The 20,858-nt window shown below is 43.3% G+C and overlaps 1 long non-coding RNA gene across 1 annotated transcript; it reads right to left on the bottom strand.

Moving 5' to 3' along the window:
• Positions 1–224: 224 nt before the first annotated feature.
• On the bottom strand, positions 225–20,550 carry LOC118691573 (uncharacterized). The gene is made up of 3 exons (XR_004981032.1): positions 20,514–20,550; positions 1,023–1,081; positions 225–304 (listed from the first exon to the last, which is right to left on the bottom strand). It is a non-coding gene; the product is annotated as an uncharacterized LOC118691573 (long non-coding RNA).
• Positions 20,551–20,858: the final 308 nt, after the last annotated feature.

A 20,858-nucleotide genomic window follows, 5' to 3' on the forward strand; every position in this document is an offset into this window, starting at 1 on the left:
GAGTCACCACATGGACACGCAGAGCTTCAAGCCTGTTTAGGGGTCACAACAAGGACAAGGAACCTTTTGGAGTCCCAAGGTGACTGAGATACATGACCAGGCCTTTCAGCCAATGCTGACTGCTCTGCTGGAATCATTGGAAAGCAGGCAGTACATTCAGGATAAATAGGTGCATCCATGGACTCAGTGCTCAGACATGGAGTGTGGGCTACACAGGAGAGGTGGCCTTGTGTCATCTCCTGCAGACGTATGCAGTTGCTTAGTATAATGTTGCTCTTCTCTCTGCTGGATCCCCTGCAAACATCTGAAAAAGCCATAGATTCAGTGAGGTTGGGAAAGCCCTCTAGGGTCATCAAGTCCAACCATTAACCCAGTACCACCTTAATCACCAGTAACCCAAGTGTCACATCTACACATCTGTTAAATCACTTCAGGGATGGTGACTCTGCCATCGCCCCGGGCAGCCTGTGCCAGAGCTGGACAACTCTTTCAGTGAAGAAATTTTCCCTATTACCCAATCTAAACCTCGCCCAGGGCAACTTGAGGCTGTTTCCTCTTGTCCTGTCACTTGTTAGTTGGGAGAAGAAACCCACATCTGGCTACACCCTCCTGTCGGGGAGATGCTGAGAGTGAAAAGGCCTCCCCACGAGCCTCATTTTCTCCAAACTACCTCAGTTTAAGCTGCATCACAGTTTAAGCTACATGTGTGGCTTTTTTTCTTGTAATAAGAATTAGTGGAGAGCCACTGGTGTGTATGTTCAGAGTCACAGCTACCTCTGAATTGTTTTTAGAGGTCATAATAGAATATCACTCTTACTCTTATGCCTTGTAGAATAATACTCCAGAAGAGCAGTATTCAGTATTTGATGAATAAGTATGGCACATTGCTATGTCAAAATTTCCTTCTCATCTGTCAGTCCAACACAACAAAGAAGAAAGTGAGAAATACCACGGTATAAAGAAGCTGCAATTACTGTTTCCAGTTCCCAAGAAGAAGCCAGAAAATCCATTGAAGATCCTACCTCAGACCACAGACAATAGATTCCAGGACTGAGTCCTTTGTTCTTTTTCCTTCTTCTCCCTGATAACAGCAAAAGGCTGCACATGAACCCTTGATCTCGGGACTCTGCCAAGAGTTGGCATCCTGCATGAGGAGGGTTTAGGAAGAGCCTTTGAGACCTCTCAGTTACAACATACCTCCAAAAATAAAAGCAGCATATCTCACTTTGGGTACCAAACATCAAGGTCTGGAGTTCAGGTTCAGATGTTAAAATTCAGTGTTTTCAAAACATCAGATATCATTCATTGGTCAGTAGTATTTGTCTGATAATTTAGAATAAGTGTTGGACAAAAATAAAAACATAGAATTCCATAAGATTTGCAGAGCAACTAATTTATACTTAACAAATAGTTTAGAAGACAGCAGAGTGAAATTGGAGCAATGTCCTGAATTTCCAAGTAGGCTCTAAACACAAGACCTATGTCTGAGCCAAGGTCCCAATTCTGGTTTAATTGCACTGACTGGCCATTGATTAAAATGAAGGCAGGATCAGCGTGTGATATAATAATTTCCTAGTTTAATTGTGGGTCTGCTCACTGTGCATGTGCTTGTTGAGTAAAAACATGCACTCAAAGGAATGGGGGGTCTCCCACCCAGATACATCCCAAAAATCTGCAAGGGAAATTAAAACATGATTTTTAATCTGAAAAATTAACCAAATGTGACACAATTCTACCCATCTCTTATCCTAGATATCATACATTCAAAGATTCTAAGCCCATATTTTAACTTTTTCCTTGAAATTAGCACACTATACATTTTATTGCTTTTGAGAAGAAGAGATGATTACCAAAGTCATTAGCAGCTAGGCACCAGCACCTTGCTCATTAGAATTTATGGTTTACTTTCTGGGCAGGGATTTGGCCCATTTTCAAGACATAGTGACAACTGGTTGTGTAATTGAAGAGTAAGTTTACAAAATTATGTATGTGAGAGCCAAAATCACTAAGCACCACCAAGTGGCATGAGAGAGAAGGTGTTGCCATAACGTTGAAGCATTAGATGATTTCAAAGGAACTGATCTCTCTTTATGCTGCCATAATTCAGTCTGCAGCTACCTATGTGGCAGGTGTAGAGCATTGAGGGAGAGATTCCCTGCAATATAATTATTATCCACTATTCAACTTGTGATCCTGCAGTGCAGATCCACTCATCCATCCCACAGGTTACCATAGCATCATGGAATACCCTGAGCTAAAAGAGAGCCATAAGGATCATAAAGTCCAACTCCATGTGTGTCTGTATTTTGAGCTGTGGACACATCATGTCCTTTAAGATGTAGACCATTAGATAAATATTACAAATAACTATTAACAGAAATAACAAGTTCCTTGTTAAGAGAGTGCTTATTTGTCTACTTTGCTCTACTGCCAAATACTTCAGTGATCTTCTCAGTTCAAAACCACATATTAAGGACACCTGCATGTTACAGGTAATTTTGGCAAACATGTGGTAAATGTTTTTCATGCTGAACTGCTGGTTGCCAATTCCACTGCGTTGTCATTATACAAGTGTTAAGTTAGAATTGGGTTGAGTTCAAAAACATGTCTGCTTTCTCCAGGTCTATCAGCTGATGTGATAAAGGCCATCATTTTCATCCAGAAAAAAAACGCCCAACAATCTTCATTGCACAGAGCTCCAAGGATGTTACTTTTAGAATCCCTTAACATGTTTAATGTCAACCCTAGCAGGGTGTTCTCTCTCTCAGTGAATGATTCAGAATTGCAGTGCTCCCCCAGAGCAACGATAGAGGCTCAACATACTACAGGAAAGGTGCCAACACCCTGGGACAGGTCCCATAGTGAGAGTAATAATAAAACTCCACTACAACTACTCATAGTACTGTTATCAGCAGTGGTTTGGGGGATATTTTACCCTTTGTTTATTTTTTAGGGGACCATTACATGTCATATAAGATGCTTTAAATTGTGAATTTGACATGGGAAATAAGCCAGGTATACTTTGGTGTGCCCAGAGCACAGAGGGAGAGAGCACACTGGGGAAATAAAAGCAGCAAGTACTGTGCAGTTCCCTGAGTGGACTGGCGTGATGCAGTGTGGTAACAGGAAGAATGAAGCCACCACTGCAGTCACCAGGCATCTCAGGCTGCTGGCTGGTAATCACATCTGTCTGGGACTGTTGGGATGGCAGTACCACCAGTCAGGGAGGAAAGGAAGGAAAAACTGACAGAAAAAAACCCTCAACAAAACAGCCCCAACAAAACAGCCCCAAACAAAAAAGAAAGAGTGAAAAAACTGCAGGACTGGATGATCCTTGTGGGTCCCTTCCAGCTTGGGATACTCTACAGCTGTATGATTCTATGTTTCATCAGTGTCTGCTAGTCACACCAGAATGACTAAACCTCAGTTAAACCCTGCAAGCTATCTAAAAATAATGTTAGATTTTAATCTTTGCTCAAGATAATTCAAGGTATTTTTCTCTCTCTCACATATTACTTGTCTCAGTAATGTCAGGACTGACATTAAAGCAGCTTCCCGAGCATAGAGGAGAAGTTATTACTATGTTCCCAGGGTTTAAAGATGAATGCCTTTTAATATAAAAGTTTCCTAGCAACTTGTGTTCTGAGCCCAGAACATATTCCAGAGGCAGTGATGCTTTCAGCGTTGTCTCCATCTGAGGCAGTCGCTGTGCTCTGCTGCCATTCCTGCCTCCACAACCCACAGCACTGCAGAGCAGCAGTCTCCTCTCCCTAGGTTCCTCTCCTCACCGTCTCCCACTTTTCTCTTACACATGAAAACATCTACCCACCCTTGTCTAGTGATGTGTATCTGTTGCTTTTCTTCGGTGTTCTGAGGGAGCATCTCCTTTTCCCTCACTGAGTATCAGTCTCCTGAGTATTTCTGGCTCTCACATTACTTAGACTGCATATGCTCCAAACTAGGCAGCCCTTTTATCTGTGTTTGGAGAGCTGTGGACAGCAGAAGGATGGTCCTGGACCTGCACCAGCACCTACCCACCTGCAGCACCACATTCTCCAGCATTGTGCACGAACACAGAGCAAGAGCAGGGAGCAGGAGCACCTTCCACATCAGGAACTGCATCCCACAAGAGAAATAAACACAGGAAATGGCTTAGTAAACTGGGTTTTTTATATGATTGGGGAAGAGGAAGGAAAGGGGAAAGTAAAGGAAAGGAAGAAGGAAAGTAAGAAGGAAAGGAAGAAAGAAGGGGGTGAGGGTTATCCTGTAACTCCTTTAAAAGGGAATCATGATCCAAAAGGTTATGGCCAGGCCACTAAGTCTTGAGGAAAATCCTTTGGAGTGTGGGTGTGGAGACTCAGGTCTGTGACAGAAGGTTCTTCTTCCCAGGAGCAGATCCTGACCAGACCACCGCCCTCTCTATCCAGGGTTCCCCTCTCATGATCAGGGCTCTCCAAGTGCTGAGAGAAACCATAGGGGAGGGAGGGCACAGGTAGGGAGATGGGATGCTGGGGAATTTGTGAAGATTGAGAGGAGAAAAAAAAAATTCACCCCTGACTATTTCTTGGAGGAATTGGGCCCAGATGCTAGGATTGTAAAGTGAAAACAGACAACTGTCTGTCTGGCAACCTGAAAAAATACTAGAAATACCAGTAGTGGGTACTGCTCTTCCCCTCGAAGCAGGGGATGCCAGCAGAAAGGCATGTTTAGGGATCAAACACAAGTTACACAGTCTCAGAGGGAACAGTGCCTTCCTCACACTGAGGTGCAGCTGGTTCTCAGCAACTGAAGGGTGGATATCACAGAATCACAGACTGTTTGGGTGGGAAGGCACCTTAGAGCTCATCCAGTGCCACCCCTGCCATGGCAGGGACACCTCCCACTGCCCCAGGCTGCTCCAAGCCCTGCCCAGCCTGGCCTTGGGCACTTCCAGGGATCCAGGGGCAGCCACAGCTGCTCTGGGCAACTTGAGCTGGGGCCTCCCTACTGAGCTGTCTGTAGCTTGGGTGGAAGTGCAGCCCTTTCTGGCTTTCACAGTTCCCAGCAACATTTGAGGATGTGTGGCATTAGGAACCATACAATGTGCAAAGGCCAAATCATCCAGATCCTAAAGGGACATTGCCCCGAGCACTTGCTGGTCTCAGAGGAATAGGAGGGCAGTGGGATTTCCATCAGTTTCCTGCTAAGTCAGGCTGTTCCAGCCCTGACTGCAAGGACGCAGGCTGCTAGTGAACAGTCTACACAGCAGCATCTATGAGCAACATGTGAGCTCTTTTGTGATCCCTTTCTCACTTATTTACTGCAAAAACATACTAATGAAGTTTTGCAAACACAAGGGTAGGCAGAAGCAGCTGAGAAACCACACTGTCTGTGGTTTTGTGATACAGCATTTGCTTTAATGCATCCCTCAACAGCAGGTTGCAAGACTGAGTTAGAGAAGCTTCAAAGAACATTACTTTCAATTTACTCAGTTCCTACAAGGAGAAATTCATATGTAATGTCACAGAATACATCTTGATTCCTTCATTTCACAGCAGTTCTACAGTGCCCCATCCCATTAAATGAAGGTGCCTCACACCAGCTGTGCCAGCTCTGAACCCTGCAAAGTGCCACAGGGAACACAAAGCCAGGAGTCAATCACTGGCACACAGAGCTCTCTGCCAAGGGCTGGACAGGCTTTGGAGTTGCCTTAGGACAGGTAGGAAACCTTCCTTGGGTTTGTTTATAACACAGGTCATTCTGAAGCTGTAGGGAATATGCTCTATACAGGGACCTGATCTTGTTAGCAGGCCCTTAATGTTTGCATATTATGGGATCTCTAGGCTGAGGAGTCAAAGTTGCCCAGAAAAATTCTAACACATAGTTCCTTGCAAAGGGAGCCATGACCCCACCCCAACTGCTTTGAGAATTCATGCACCTGCCTCAGAGATTTCTTCCACAGGTCAATAAGGATGTGAGTCCCTTTTCTTTGATTAGGGCAAATGTGAAGCAGAAATGGCTTTAGGGGAAAAGTTGTCTTTGTGCATCGGGGGCTGGTGTAGGAGAGAAAGGCTCTTCATTTCCCTTTGACCCCAGAAATCAGACCCCAGGCACCTCCATTTGGGAGCCGGTGCCTTGCTGAGCGCAAATTCCTTGATGCTGAATGTTACCAATCCAGCAGCATTCTCACAAGAGACAGATTTGGACTTGGCAAAGAGGAGGCATAACTGGGATTCCTCTGCTGAATGTCAGGGGTATCTCACCCTCTCCCTTCCTCTCCCAGGGGACTGGGCTGCAAACCACCTCCTGAAGAGTCTGTATTTTTCTTGTTTCTGCCAATTCTGGGATAAAAGGGATAATTTAGGTTCTTGCTATGGGAGGAAAATATTCAGATAACCTTTACAGTGTTAATTGCAGCACACACAACCCAAGCTTAAGCCATATGTTTTCATTTGGCTCACAGAGCACACTTTGCACACTCTCCTCTCTCCTTATCGGGTTCTACATCTGATTCACTTTATTTATAGACATCTGCCTTTCCCAGGCAGCAGCTCTGGCCCTTCTCGCTCTCCAGAGCTCCCTGACAGGAGGCTGCAATCAGGGGGTTTCTCAATCTCTTCTCCCATGTAAAAAGTGATAGGACAAGAGGAAACACCTTCACGTTCCACCAGGGGAGGTTCAGGCTGGATATTAGGAAAAAAAATCACTGAAAGAGTGGCTAAGTATTGGAACAGCCTTGGGATGTGGTAGAGTCCAGGGCTGTTCAAAATAAGAGCAGACATGGCACTTTGCCATATGGTTTAGTGACCAGGTTGGGTTTTGGCTGAAGACTGGCTGACCTTGGAGGTCTTTTCCAACCTTGATGATTCCATATTCCATGATTCTTCAGAGCTATGTGTTACAGCTTCTATCCCATAGCAAAAGCTAAACAAACAAAGGAAAAACACTCTGCAGCCCAGGAGTGCTGCCCTTCACATATTGCCAAAGTCACAGTGAAGAAACAGCCAGAAAAGATAGGGTCCTATCATGCCCTAAGCTCATATTCCTCTTCTGCTACTTTAAGTGTGCAAGTATCACAGAACCAAGAATAGCTTGGGTTAGAAAGGACCTTAAAGCCCATTCAGTTCTACCCCTGCCTTGGGCAGGGACACCTTCCACTTACCCAGGCTGCTCCAAGCCCCATAGAGCCTTGGACCCTGCCAGGGATCCAGGGGCAGCCACAGCTGCTCTGGGCAATTTGTGCCAGGGCCTCCCCACCCTCACAGGGAACAATTTCTTCCTAGTATCTAATCCAGATATAGAGATGTTCCCCCTTGTCTTACCACTATCTGCCCATGTACAAAGTCAGTCTCCATCTTTTCATAAGCCCCCTTAAGGTACTTGAAGGATGTGTCTGCTCACTTTCATTCATGCAGGAGTAGAAGAATTCTTTCACAAACACAAACATAATAAATCCATAATGAGCTGTTATCATACATACTGTTGATTCCCTTCTTTAAATCCATCCTCTGGATTTCAGCCATGTACCCAAAACTACCAATAACCTATCTTTGAAGTTCTGATAACATTTAGTCCTTTTAAATGAACTTTTGAAAGCAGGACAAACCTCCCAGCTCCCAAGCCAACCTTCCAGGGCAGGGCAAGGCATCTCCTGGTACTTCCAAGCTTTCAGTGCTATGGAGTTGTCATAGCCGCTCAAGGGGACCAGTCCTGCTTCAGCAGCAACCATGGACCCAGCCCTGAGGGACAGAGAGACCGAAAGATATCTGCCAATTTTCCTTTCTGCTTGGAAGGAAAGCAGGAAGGAACATTCTGATCCTACTCTTACCTCATAAAAAAATTGTGCTGAAAGTTCAGTTTCTGATCTCAGTTTTGCTATGTAAACTTAATTCCCTGATCCTGATTTTTTGCAGATTCTTGTCCTTTCTTAGCCTCATTTTTAAGGCTTCATTTCTTTTTGCTTGTAAACTGTTGCTCTAAAGAAACCCCCGTGATGAACTAGAGGAGGAAAAACCTAGTAACACCTGTACTCATAATGCCCACTTTCTTTACAGTTTGACACGGTCTCTTAAATGTTTTTGGAACAGCTCTTTAGTGCTGTTCCTGCTCTCTGCAAGTGACTGAGATGATGGCAAAGCACTCAGAAACTGCTCTGGGAACAGAGGGGACTGCCACTGTGATGAGACTGCTGCAAATCCTAACTCCATAACCATGCTGGCCTGTAGCTGCTTGAGGTACTATTTTGCTCATTCCAGCAGTCATTATTAGTCAGTGCAGTTATTCCTTCCCCATGGGGCTAGAAAACCGTAAATAGCAAAAAGAATAGGAATAGGCAGCAGTCAAGCAACAGAATATTAAAAAGGTCATATGAAGTGCACGGCACCAAAATATTGGAACGGCTGTATTCGAAGATGGAATTCTGATAATAGCCACTGAATTCTAAGATAATACTAGCATGGAAAACTGGCACAGAATGTGAACTTGGAAACAAGAACTGTTTAAAAGACAGTGTTTTCTTCAACATGCAAATTCCTTTTCAGAATGTCAGATAAATTCTGTGAGCTTTATTATCCTTTTACCAGAGGTTTTAATGATGCTCCATTATATGAGAATGCAACAGAATGAAGAAGAGCCTCAGTTGTTATGTTTGACCCTTGACTTCCATTTCTCATGACATGCTCCACCCAGGCCCTGTAAAGCTCAGTAAATCCTGTGCATCCCCACAAGCATGAAATGACACCCAGCTCCCCACTGCTAAAGGATCAATCCATAATAATCATGAGTGCAACCCCAAGGAAAGAGTGGAAGAGGAAGATGTATAATTGCATATTGGATGAGAGATCAGTGGTTCATGAGCTCATGTCTCTGGGAGATGGGACCAAGCTGCTGAGACACTGATCATTTCAAATGATGTGCACTGTGTCTGCTGCTCCTGAACACCAGAGTGGCTTCAGGCACGTCAGACAATCTCAGTGTTTTTTCTTCCAGCACCCTCCTGGAAAGGAAGCCAGTTTTCAAAGACTTCAAAAGCCCTGTTATTTCCATAGCTGTAAGAATTGGTTTGCCTCTAGGAATTTCATCTGAAGACTATACATCACCTTTCAGGGCCTCTGTCAGAACACCAGAGATGGGGACAAATCTGTGCTGCTGCTGGAGACCAAAGTGAGGTTTCAGTCCTGGTTTCTGGCAGCACCAGGTGACAGCACCCAGCGAACACAGTCCTCAGCTGGAACAACAGGCATCACCTGAATGTCACCTTTTATCTGAGCAAAGCATATGGGTATCAGACAGGGAAGTTTGAATTAGACAGGGAAAAGAAGTGTGTGGCTTTCACAGTTAAATGCCTGAGCAACAGGTTCAGGAAACTGTGAGAATGTCACTGGGAATGAATGAGGGCTGGGTGTGCTTCAGGGCACACTGGAAAGTTAAATCTGCAATTTTCATTACATTGGTAATGAAAGGGTGTGAGGATGGGCAGGCCCTGGCACAGGGTGCCCAAAGGAGCTGAGGTTGCCCCTGCATCCCTGGCAGTATCCAAGGCCAGGCTGGACAGGCCTTGGAGCACCCTAGGATAGTGAAAGGTGTCCCTGCCCATGGCAGGGGGTGAAACAAAATTCTCTTGAAGGTCCCTTCAACCCAGACCATTCTGGGATTCTATGACATGTAATAAACTGCAAATAGGGTGACAGTTTCCAGAGGCTGAATGTGCTGTCCTTTGACAGACCAGGAGCTGAGGGTGGCTCAGCACTTCACCTGGGCACAGCACCACCTAAAGCTAGCTTCCAACATGCTGATCCTACTCTTTCCTGCCCAGGAAGTCACTCCTTGGCCACCAAGTTAAAGCAGTTCACAACATTCGGTAAAAATTAGAATATACAGCCTACACCGGCAAAAGCCCTCATTTCTACAGGACATCGAACTCAAAGCCAGCCATGGTTCAGGATGGTGGAAAATGCTGTGGGAAACAATTGAGGATTTGAATGAGGATGCCTAATTTTCATTTGTCCTTCCATACCTTCTTTAACTGGGTCTTTAGGTGGCTTTATAGCTCGGCTTTTGTAGGAAACAGGATAAACAATGTTTCTGCTGGTACTAGTTGTGAGTGGGTTTTTTTAATAATTTACTTGCACTTTATAGGGGATCATAATTGTTTTGAAATAGTGTCACCTCATAATATCATTGCTTCTTAAATACTTCTGTAATCAAGGGGGCAGTGCAAACATCCCAAAGATCTTAGAAGCTGGAAAAGCAGCTAAAACATGGGGCTTTCAGGTCATGCATCAGAGAGGCACTCTAATTATTTTTGGGCAACTTTTGACAATAGGACACAGACCATTCTGTACTGCATTTCATTACAATTTTGGACAAATCTGAATAACAAAATCTGTTGTACAAATTTTTATCTGTTGTGCAGATGGACTTACAATGTTTTTCAGAGGTTTGCAAAAAATATTTGCAAAAATTAAATAAAACCAGCTAATAAAATATTTTTATTATTATTTTAAATCAAAATTCCCAGTTCTCCCCTTTGTGCAATATCCTATTACAGCTGGATCTTTTTCTATTTCATTTTGTGGGGCAGAATTGCACTCTATAAGGCATTAGGGTAATACCTCAGTAGGCAATTTTCAAGCTCACTCTTTTAAGCATTTACATTTTCTAAAGTGTTATTCTAGTTTTACCAATAGACTCCAACTTCAATAAGTAATTGAAACTCTATCTGTGTTCAGTAGATCGAACATCCTTTATCTAAGCCACAGGGGAGCAAAAATAAACTTTTATCCTCTGCACTGGAACCCTGAATTTGGCTCTTTCCAGTGATCTTGCAGATTATATTACAGAATTAACTATTCAGTGCCAAATTCTGTTATTAGGTTCAGGTCCATTTGATCTAATTACTAAATAATAGAAATATCGAAACAATAAAAGATCAGTTTCAAATGTGTCCTATTTAAATACATCTGCTTATCCCTAAGGTTGTTTATATCAAGGATAAAATAGAATTAGTGCAGTAGACATTGGAGCTGCATCATAGCAAGGAAACCACCACTGCCTGGAATGCGCTTTCCCAATGTGACATATGAATATACACATAACTCCACCTTCCCAAACACGGCAGCTGTGGGGTCTTCCAGAGCTGGAAAAGCAACGAAGGGAAAAGAGGTTCTGGGAGTGCCATGGAGAAGGACAGTGACAGCACCAGTAAAACCACAGACTCATGGATTCTCCTGAGCTGGAAGGGCCATCGAGTCCAGCCCCTGGCCCTGCACAGACACCCCAACAATCCCACCCCAGCTATCCCTGAGAGTGTTGTCCAAATGCTCCTGGAGCTCTGGCAGCCTTGGGGACACGACCAAACCCAGGGGAGTCTGTTCAGTGCCCCAGCACCCTCTGGGGGAAGAACCTTTCCCTGATGTCCACCCTAACCCTGCCCTGGCCCAGCTCCAGCTGTTCCCTGGGTGCTGTCCCTGTCCCAGGGAGCAGAGGTTGGAGCTGCCCCTCGGGAGGAGCTGCAGCCCCTGGAGTTCTGACCTCAATCTTCCCTTCTCCAGCTGAGCAAACCAAGTGCCCTCAGCCACTGTTTGTAGGGCCCCTCCAGACCTTCCCCATCCTGTGTCCCCCCTTTGGACACTTTCTAATGAATTTCTTAAAAATCATCACACGGTGTCTCTCTGACACGGGGTAGGAGATCACAGCAACAGAAATCTCCTCATGCAAGGCAGATGTCCTAAAGGCACTCAGCATGCTTTTATGAACATTCTCTGAAATGCTTTGCCAGCATTTCTGTAGGTAGTTGTACACTATCAGGCTTTGTTTTATCAAGGATGACACAAGCTCTGCAAAGCCTGCCCAGGGCAAGGCTGGGCTGCCATGGCTCTCACAACCCAGGACAAGAGACAGCAGCCAAGGCTAAACCTTCTGCGAACACATGACTGCATTTAATGCCTCTTCCAATATCTTAAAATAGCTCTATTTGCTTTTCTTTTGTCATGACACTTGCTTCGTTCACAGGCTGGAGCAAGAGTATTTTCTCACTTGATTAATGTCCCCCTAGCAAAACGATATAGACTGAGTGTTGCTGAAGTGTCGAGGGCTTGAGCCTGTCTACCACTTTGGGTTTCATAACCATGAACATGCTGCTTTCCAAAGCTTAGCCCTCCTCTTTGCCATTCTGCTGACTCAAAAATAGGCCTGTGTTAGGTTTTTTCATAACCACCATATGGTGCCTAGAAAACCTTTGGTACATTTGCAGTTCCCTGGGGCCTGCTCTGGATTTAAGTAGATTTCTGAAGATGGCAATTATTTATGGCAATAAATGCATTGCCATCTTAGCAATTTTAGGGGTGGTTTTTTACATCTTTTCTAGTGCTTAATGTTTGTCCAGCAAAGAGGCAACATCTGAGGACAAGTGGCTCCTCAGTGAAACTGTGTATTGCCTTTTCAATACATCAGATTTGATGTCTCTTGATTTAAAACACTTGCTTCTGCAACCAAAGTAGACAGAAGTGCAAGATTTCTCTTCAGATCTCTTAGCACATCCCCTCTTGCCTGTATACTCCCTGCCTGCCATTTGTCTGGCTTATCTCTTACCTGCTTTTCTCAGTAGTTTTTATTTTAAAAATCCTTTTGCAAACAGAATTGAAAGTTGTGCTGCAGGTGAGGCTGTGATGTGGACCTCAAACAGGATGTGGTTACATTTGCTGTGGCATTTATCTAGATTATTAACCATCTTCTCACATTTTATGATATGGCCACAGCCACACTCTGATCAGCTTCCTTTAATTTCATCTCTGCAATGTCTAGAGATGCTTCAAGTTTCTTTTCTATTGTGGGTTGTTTTTTATTAACCGTAAATTTTATCCATTTTGCGGCTTGGTTGGTTATGTTCATCTGAAGCCTTCAGGTTTTATCTATTAAACGAAATTTCTCCTTGAAAGCTGTGATATGAGTCATCCGCATTTAATTCCTTGCCCTCTTTGCTCAAACGCCTTCTGCAGTTTCTTCTATTCCAGAGATGAGAATAATTACTACCCACTCTTAATTTTATAGTTTTGGAGTGTACTATTTTTGCTAGAATGAACATTCCCCTTCTTCTGAATGTGTTTTAAGACAGCTGGAGGTAGGTGACTTGATCTGAATAAATTAACAGCTAAACTTCCTTACAGAACAGACCTAGATGTACTTTGATGAGTTAATTCATTATTTCCCATTTTTTTCTGGAAACTGGTTTTGACCCCCACAATGGAAACAGAAATATTTAATAATAATCATACAGGTCACCTTCTTTAAACCACTGAAATCTCAAGAACATGCTCCAGATTGTGCTGGCCGTTTGTTTTGGGGAGACTTCTGCCCAATTTATCACCCCAGGCCTTTGATCAACATTTTTCCAAGTATCTAATATGTAGCTGACATTAATTACAAAGTAAATAAAAATAAACGAGACCTTACTTTCATTATGAAAATTGTTTAGAATAAATCCAACAGCCTGAAATTAATCTACAGTGGATGTGATATAAGCCCCAGGAGATTACCTGAGCACTCTCATAAACATAGATTTACTGGAATAAGTCATTGGAAGTAGGTCTTTTAGACAAGACCCATTAGGCTCTGGAATTTTCATTAAACACATTTCAGATGTTAGCTGGGAGAACAGTTCAGCAGATCAGCTCCTATGGCAGAGTTAATTACTGTGACTTTGAAATACTCAGTCAGTTTCAGACACAGGAATTGACCAACTCCTGCCTAATGCATTCACCTGGCAAAGCACAGGAACAGGCTCGTGGTGCAGAACTCCCCCGTATGAGTGACCCTGGTGAGTAAATCTGTGCAAGAGACAGCTGACAGAAACAGAGTAGCTTAGAATGTTGGAAGAATGGATTAGAGATGTGGGTTAGTGATGAACAGTTGGACTCAATCTTAGGTGGCCTTTCCAGCCTTAGTGATTCTGTGATTCTGTCCCTCCATGTGTTGCACAGACTGAGCAGCAGCAGGGGCTTTCTGCAGCAGCTGGCACAGCTCCACCTTAACCTCACCTGGCAACAAGAGCTCCCCACCAGAGATTCCCTTTGCTCAGGTTCTACCATCCACACGACCAGCTGGAACTCAACAAAGGCACCTTCCCTGTTTGTTAGATGGTTTTTCTTCACATTTTACACTTGAGTGGTTCAAACACCTTATCTGCTGGAAACACGCTGCAAAGAGGAAGCCAAACAGCAGAGGCATTTCCTTGTTAAAGCAAACAGTATTTTGAGAAACCTAAGACCTTAACTGCTATAATAAAATAAGTAGGATAACCCACACTGCCATACATATGCAGTGGTGAAATAATGTGCAGTTTCTAACCAGGAAACAACAGAAAGGAAATGCTACAGACATTCCTGCCAGTGCTGCAATGGATGTATGCCTCACTGGTCCAGACTCAGCACAGCGAGCAGCAGCTGCCTGTTTGAAGCAGGCTCTCACCCTGGGTCACTAACTGGTTCCTCACCATCATGAACCAGCAGCTATGGGAAGACGCATCAGGGTCTTGCAATCTTTCTTCCAGGTTTCATCAATTTATAGGGAAATATGCTGATTCCAGCTGCTCATTCTGGAGCTGAAGTTAATGAACACAACAACAGATAGAAACAGCTTCAGATACAGGAAAATAAGGAAAACCAGCAGGGAAACACTAATGGGGAGTTAAAAAAACCTTTGGTCAAGTTTTTTTTACTGGGTCGTTATTTCTGCTGTCAGAGAGGACATACCTTACCAAACAGAGGCAGTTTGAGTGCAACTGCAGAGAGGTGCTGTTTTCTGCTGTAGCTGGATGAAGATTCACACCGTCCAAAACCACTTTCTGATGCCAATAACACAAATAAAGTATATAGTGCACCATACTTTCAAAAGCCTTCTGCTTTCAGCAGTTCTCCAGCTTGTTGTGCATTTTCATTAAGGCTTCACTGCCATGCAACTGCATTCCTAACTCCTATTTGCTCAGACCTTCCTTCTTCAATACAAACAAGTTTCTTTAAAGGAAGACAACTCAATAGCAAGAGGTAATGGACCAGGCAATGTCAGTTATATATCACAGCCAAGCTGTGAGGGAAGCCTGGCTTGAGGCTCATTTCAGTGAGCTGTGCTTCCTCTACCTGCACATTCCCTTCAACATGTTCTGAAGGCAAGACGTGAAACAGGTGGATAAGATGTGCACATCAGGTTGGGGATGCTGCATGTGTAGAGTGGCAGCAGTAGTTAATACCTCAACTCCCTTACCTTTTCTGGCAGATGAGATACACAGAATCTGAGATAGACCTGGTAAACCTTATTTAAAAACATAAGAGTAAAAAATATCTGAATGCAAATATGTAAAAAAATCAAAGTTTGATGGTAGTGGCTGCCAAATTTTGTGACTGTTGAGGTAAAATGAAGGTATAGGTTGGGAAAGGCTTTAAAAGGGGAAGGGCTTTAAGGCCCTTTCCAACCTAAACTATTCTGTGATTTTATTTGTCACAGCTGTAAACCAAGTAAAACCAAGCCAAGTATCATGGCACTAACCAGCTTACTGATGATAAAGTAAATTTTAAGAATACTGCCTTCTTTATCATTAAAAGAAGACTGTATTAGTATGCACAAGATAGTAAAGCAAAGTTGTCTTTATTCAAAACTAAGCAAGGGTTTCTTGCTAAATTTAGACTAGATCAAGAGAGACGGAGAGGGTTTCTGCCTGTTTTCATCACATTATTTTTTACTAGATATGTTTTTAACAATAATAGGACACCCTAGGAAGGATCCAAAGAGCTGTCAGGGTTTTCACTGAATGCTGGGACATTTCCAGAGTACTCTGAATGATTCAAATAATGAAATGTGATAACTTCTGGATAAAACCCCTGTTGGATAGTTGAATATTGCTTAAACACCTTTTGGGTGTTAAATTGCCTCAGAAGGGACAAAGAGAGGAGTGATTTTGCTACATTCCCACCTTGCTCAGCCAAGGACTGGATGAGATACATTTGCTTGGAGAAAAACAGAAGAAAAAATTTAAAAAGTAAAGGAAAAAGCTCTTGGGTCATTAATACTGATACATCATAACTTAACAGTGTTCATCCCTGTCAGTCAGAACATATTAAAACAACCCACTGTTATTAACAACTCAACATCCACCACTTCAAGATGGTTGCATTTTCCAAGCAAATTAAGGCCCCATCCAGCTTTACCTGGATACATCATTCTAAGAATCCAAAAGGCCTTCCATTGAATTACAGCCAATTTAAATACGTTTCTTCTTATAATTTCTTAAAACCAAATACATTACACCTTTTTTTGCAAACTCAAAAGGTTACAAAGGCATGGGGTAGATTTAAAGAATTGCAGCAGGTTTTCCTAGAGGCATGAATTTTCCAGATCTGGTTCAACTCCTAAAGTTTTTAAATGACAGATTCAAAAGGAATTTAAGCAGATTTTGGAGTACCCTCCTGGAACCCATCTGTGTATCTTTGTCTTCTCTGTGTGCATCCTGCATTCTAAGCCCCCTTGACAGAGCTGTCCATCTGCTCTCCATGTTCTGAGTGTGTGTGTGGGGCCCTTTGGAGTGCAGTGCCATGGGAACAGCTCATGGGCTTTCCCTCTTCATGCTCCCACTGGAGCTGCATGCTCCTCTCCATCTCTGCAGCCTTCCCCTGGGGTCTGAACCTCCACTTCTCTATTTTCTCACAGACAAAGATAGAAAAAATTACTTTGGGGGCAAAACTTCAGAACTAGACAGAGTTGTTGCTTAGCTACACACAGGCATTTACATTTGTATTGCCTGTCAAGAGGAAAAAAGACAACTCCATTGGAGTAGCAGGGATAAAACAGCACTGTAGAGAGGTCACCCAGCCCAGCCTGATGCTCTGAGGCAGGCTCCTCAAAGCATGCACCACTCCTGCCAAGTTACATGTTGTTCCAGCCTGTTCTTAGTAGACCTCCAGTGGTGGATAATCCACGTCTCACAATGCAGGCCAGCGGCCAGGGCCCCGGTGGAGGATCCTTCCCTCACACCAACAATGGTCCTTTTTATTCTGTTCTGGCAAACACAGAAAGGGATTTCTTCTATCCCACAGATCAGGCTAATTCTCTTGCTTGGTTTCTGCCAGCTGAGCTTTGAAGATGCCCAATAATTCTAGTCCTACAAGAGTGTTACGAGCTGTTGTCTGACAAGCACATCATCAAGGGTAACACTTGAATGGTCTTTAAATTGTTTCTCTTAGTCACAGAATCAAAATAAAAATTAAAAAGAGACAGAAGAAACAGTACAAGCTTTAGACAAATATAAAAGGAATGCTTAGACACTATGAAAACCAAGGGAGAACATAATTACAGACCATGTTTCACTGAGAGCATGACTCATTAGAGAAGACTAAAAAAACACCTTAAACATATATATCTAACTGTTTGGCTGATAATAAAAGTGATAATTAAAAACTCCAGACACTTTGGGACTCCTTGAATCCCTCAGATTCTTCCATCCAGAAATACAAATCTAAGCACAAATCCTCAGGTGGTGCACGGAGTGTTCCAACTCCCCCAGGTGCCAGATGGCTGCTGCAGCTGCAGAGCATCTGGACCTCGGACAAACCACACATGCAGACCTATGGGATGGTGGCAAACAGGAGTTGGTTGTACATATGGCTGATGCTTGAGTGGTGCATGAGCCACATCAGGCTGGGCTGGCTGTGAACAACCACGTGCCCCAGCAATGTTGGGTGTGCTGGTAATCTCAGACAGCAGCCAGGGGAGGTACTTCCAATTCAAAGAGATTTGAAAAGGCCATTTCCACCCCCAGTATGCTCACCTGTACCTGTACAAGATTACTGGAAGCTCAGTATCTCACAGCACACTGTGTGTTCCATCACAGAAGTGGTTTGAGCCTGAGTTATCAGCAATGTCTTGCCAAGATTGCAAGGGGCAAGGTCATTCCAGATGTGCACAAGGACACAGCAGCAGCATGGTTTAGATTATGGTTTTGCCCAGCTTCCCAGCAATGGAAAAGAAAAGCAAAACTTGACATTTCTTTACTGAAAAAGTGGTAAAGTATTGGAACAGGCTGCTCAGGGCAGTAATGGAGTAGTAAGGCCAACAGGTAAGGCCAGATTTAAGGTTCTATGATGCCTGTCTTTTGCTGAGAAAAGTGAAAGAAAAAGAAATCCGTTGATATCTGATCACTGAATAGATGTACTCCAACAGGATTTACATGAGCACCCACATACACAAGATGTTGTCTGATGTGTGTAAATGCAGATATATAAAAATAGATACATGTATTGATTAACTCCTGCAGCTCTTTAAACCTCCCAGCTATTAAAAACTCCAAAAAGGCAGTCAAATTGCTTAAAAGCTTAAGGAAGAGCTACTTTTCAGCTTTTATTATTCTGCATTCAGTCCAAGAGCATTGCAGAAGTCTCAAGGCATGCCTAGAGAGACATAATCATGCTGGTAAAATAACCTCAAGATGCTTTTGTGGAAACCTGTATTATGCTGTGTCCCTGAAGTCCCATCATCCCCTGAAGATGATGTTTCCATAATGAAATTGCAGCTGCATGATATTACCACTATTGCATTTTAAGAACACATGCTTAACTGTGTAAGAGAATGAACAAGAGCACTGGAAAAAGCCATTGCACAGTAATCGTACTCTAGGCAATTTTCTTCAAAAAAATTTTAAAAACCCAGCAACCCTGATTTTACATAAGTTAATTGCAGAGGTGAAAAAATGTAATGAGAGGTGTTAGAATTGTGCCACAGTTAAAACACAACAGTCAGCAGGGCAAATTATGGACTGCTTTTAAAATTAATATCAAACGCCATGCACAAAAAACCTAAATATGTAAATCTTGGCAAAAATTCAGCTCTTTTCTTAAAATCAAATGTACAGGCTCCTCTTTGGAGTGTATAATGTATCCTTTGTGCCTCTGCCTAGCAACAAACTGCCTGGGGCTGGATGCTCTCAGGAGGGACATTCCTATTACCCAGACCTACCATCTCTTCACATCTTCTGCTGGGTTTTTAGGAGAAGTCAGTCCTATTTCAGGTTTCTCCATAGTAGTAGGGTTTCTCCACACCCATTCTGTCTGAAGCAATGGTGTAAGGTGGGTAGGCTGCAGAGTTCTTACATTAAACAGACTACTGCTGAGCTGTATTCTGTCACTGCACAGTTGTATTCACAATTACAGTCTCACACTCGATGTTGATTGTGTTTACTGGCAAGACCTATCTTGTCAATGATGACCAATGCCTAATTTGTCACCTAATGGCTTGAACATATTTATAGGACTGCACAAAGGCTTTAGACCCAACCTTTGCTCTCATATTGCCAAAGGCTATAATTAAATTTTAATTGACAGCCTGAATCCACCCAAGAGTTATTTCCTCACCTCTCCCAAGGGCTTGCAGGGTATCGTTCCCTGGACCTGGCTTGCACTTACTCAGAGCTGAATAGTACTCACAGGAGCATCAGGGTTTTTACCAAGCTTAATTCAAGATCTAGAATAAAGAGTAACACTCCTAACCTTTGTCTGAATCAAAGACTTTTCCATTTCATGTGATAGATTAGAATTCCTGAGGATGGTGGCCATTCCCCATGGGAGGGCTGCCAGCAATCCACCATGTACCTGCATGAATGCCTCCTACAGCTCCAGTCTGAACAGAGAAACCCCTTGACTAGTGGTCTCAGACCCTGATTGTCAATGATGAGGTTTGATAAACTCTGTAAAAAGGATATCTTTGCTCTTCCAGCCTACACCTCAGTAGAAAAAGATCTTCTGCTAGAACCAAAGGTCACCTTTGCAGCTGGGGTTGGAAGCTGTGGAGTCTCCCCCAGAAATGAGGGAAGGAAAGCACTGGCAGAGAGCACACATGAAGGTATTTGTCTCTGTACATGTTCACTTAACTTCATTTCCATTCTACACAAAAGCTTCTCCCACCCAAAACCACCCCAACAAGACCCCACAGCAATACAGATTTTAAATAAGGGTTTTTTTTCACATACAGGATGTGAAAGTGAATGGGACGTTTGATGCAGGCAGTACATTTTTATTCTGGAAGCAGCCTGGTTCTCCCTCCTGCCACTGTATATTATTCCTAGAAAAGACTACCAGCTAAGAAGGGAAATCCACAGCTACAGACTCTGTATAAACTGAGTCTGAAAAAAGAAAAGCTATTGTAGGCTAGGGAGATCAAACATGCAAGCTACACAACAGGTACCAAATGTCTTTTTTTTTTCATTTTAACACAAGCATTTTTATATGTTTTATTGCAGTATTGGTTCATGTTCAACACAGCAAAAGCTCACTGCAGGATTTCCTTCAACTTTGACAAGATCTGGATCAACTCACAAAAATACAGGCTCCCTTTCCACTACAGAATCACAGAACCATAGAATGGGTCAGGTTGGAAGAGACCACAGTGGGGTCACCTGGCCCAAACGCCCTGTCAATCATCTCCCTAAGGTCACTGGGAGAACTTTCTCATAAAAGATGCGGAGTACACACATGCATGACAAGCAAGAGGCTCACCCACAATCCACAACTTGGAAATCGTGTTGGTAGCAGCTCCCTGCCCATGAATGACTTCATCTCAACAATCAGAAGTGTCTGTAAAGATGCATCAGGAAGGTTACTCTGCACTGGCAGACTCAGGAATGTTGTCTGGCAGCCAGCACACACAGCTGTGCTCTGTACCACAGTACCACCCAGTTAGGATATAAACATTGAAGTGGGGTAGGCAGTTTAACTCTTTTTCCAGTGCATTTTTCAGTGTAGCTATTAGGGAGATAATGCCTGGCTGTGCCAGGTTGTTTCTCAAATCACTAGCCCCATGAAAAAGCGGTTTGGATTATGTTTGCATATGTCTGCAGATCT

This window comes from Molothrus ater, chromosome 11, assembly GCF_012460135.2.
Source record: "Molothrus ater isolate BHLD 08-10-18 breed brown headed cowbird chromosome 11, BPBGC_Mater_1.1, whole genome shotgun sequence".
Classification (NCBI taxonomy): domain Eukaryota; kingdom Metazoa; phylum Chordata; class Aves; order Passeriformes; family Icteridae; genus Molothrus; species Molothrus ater.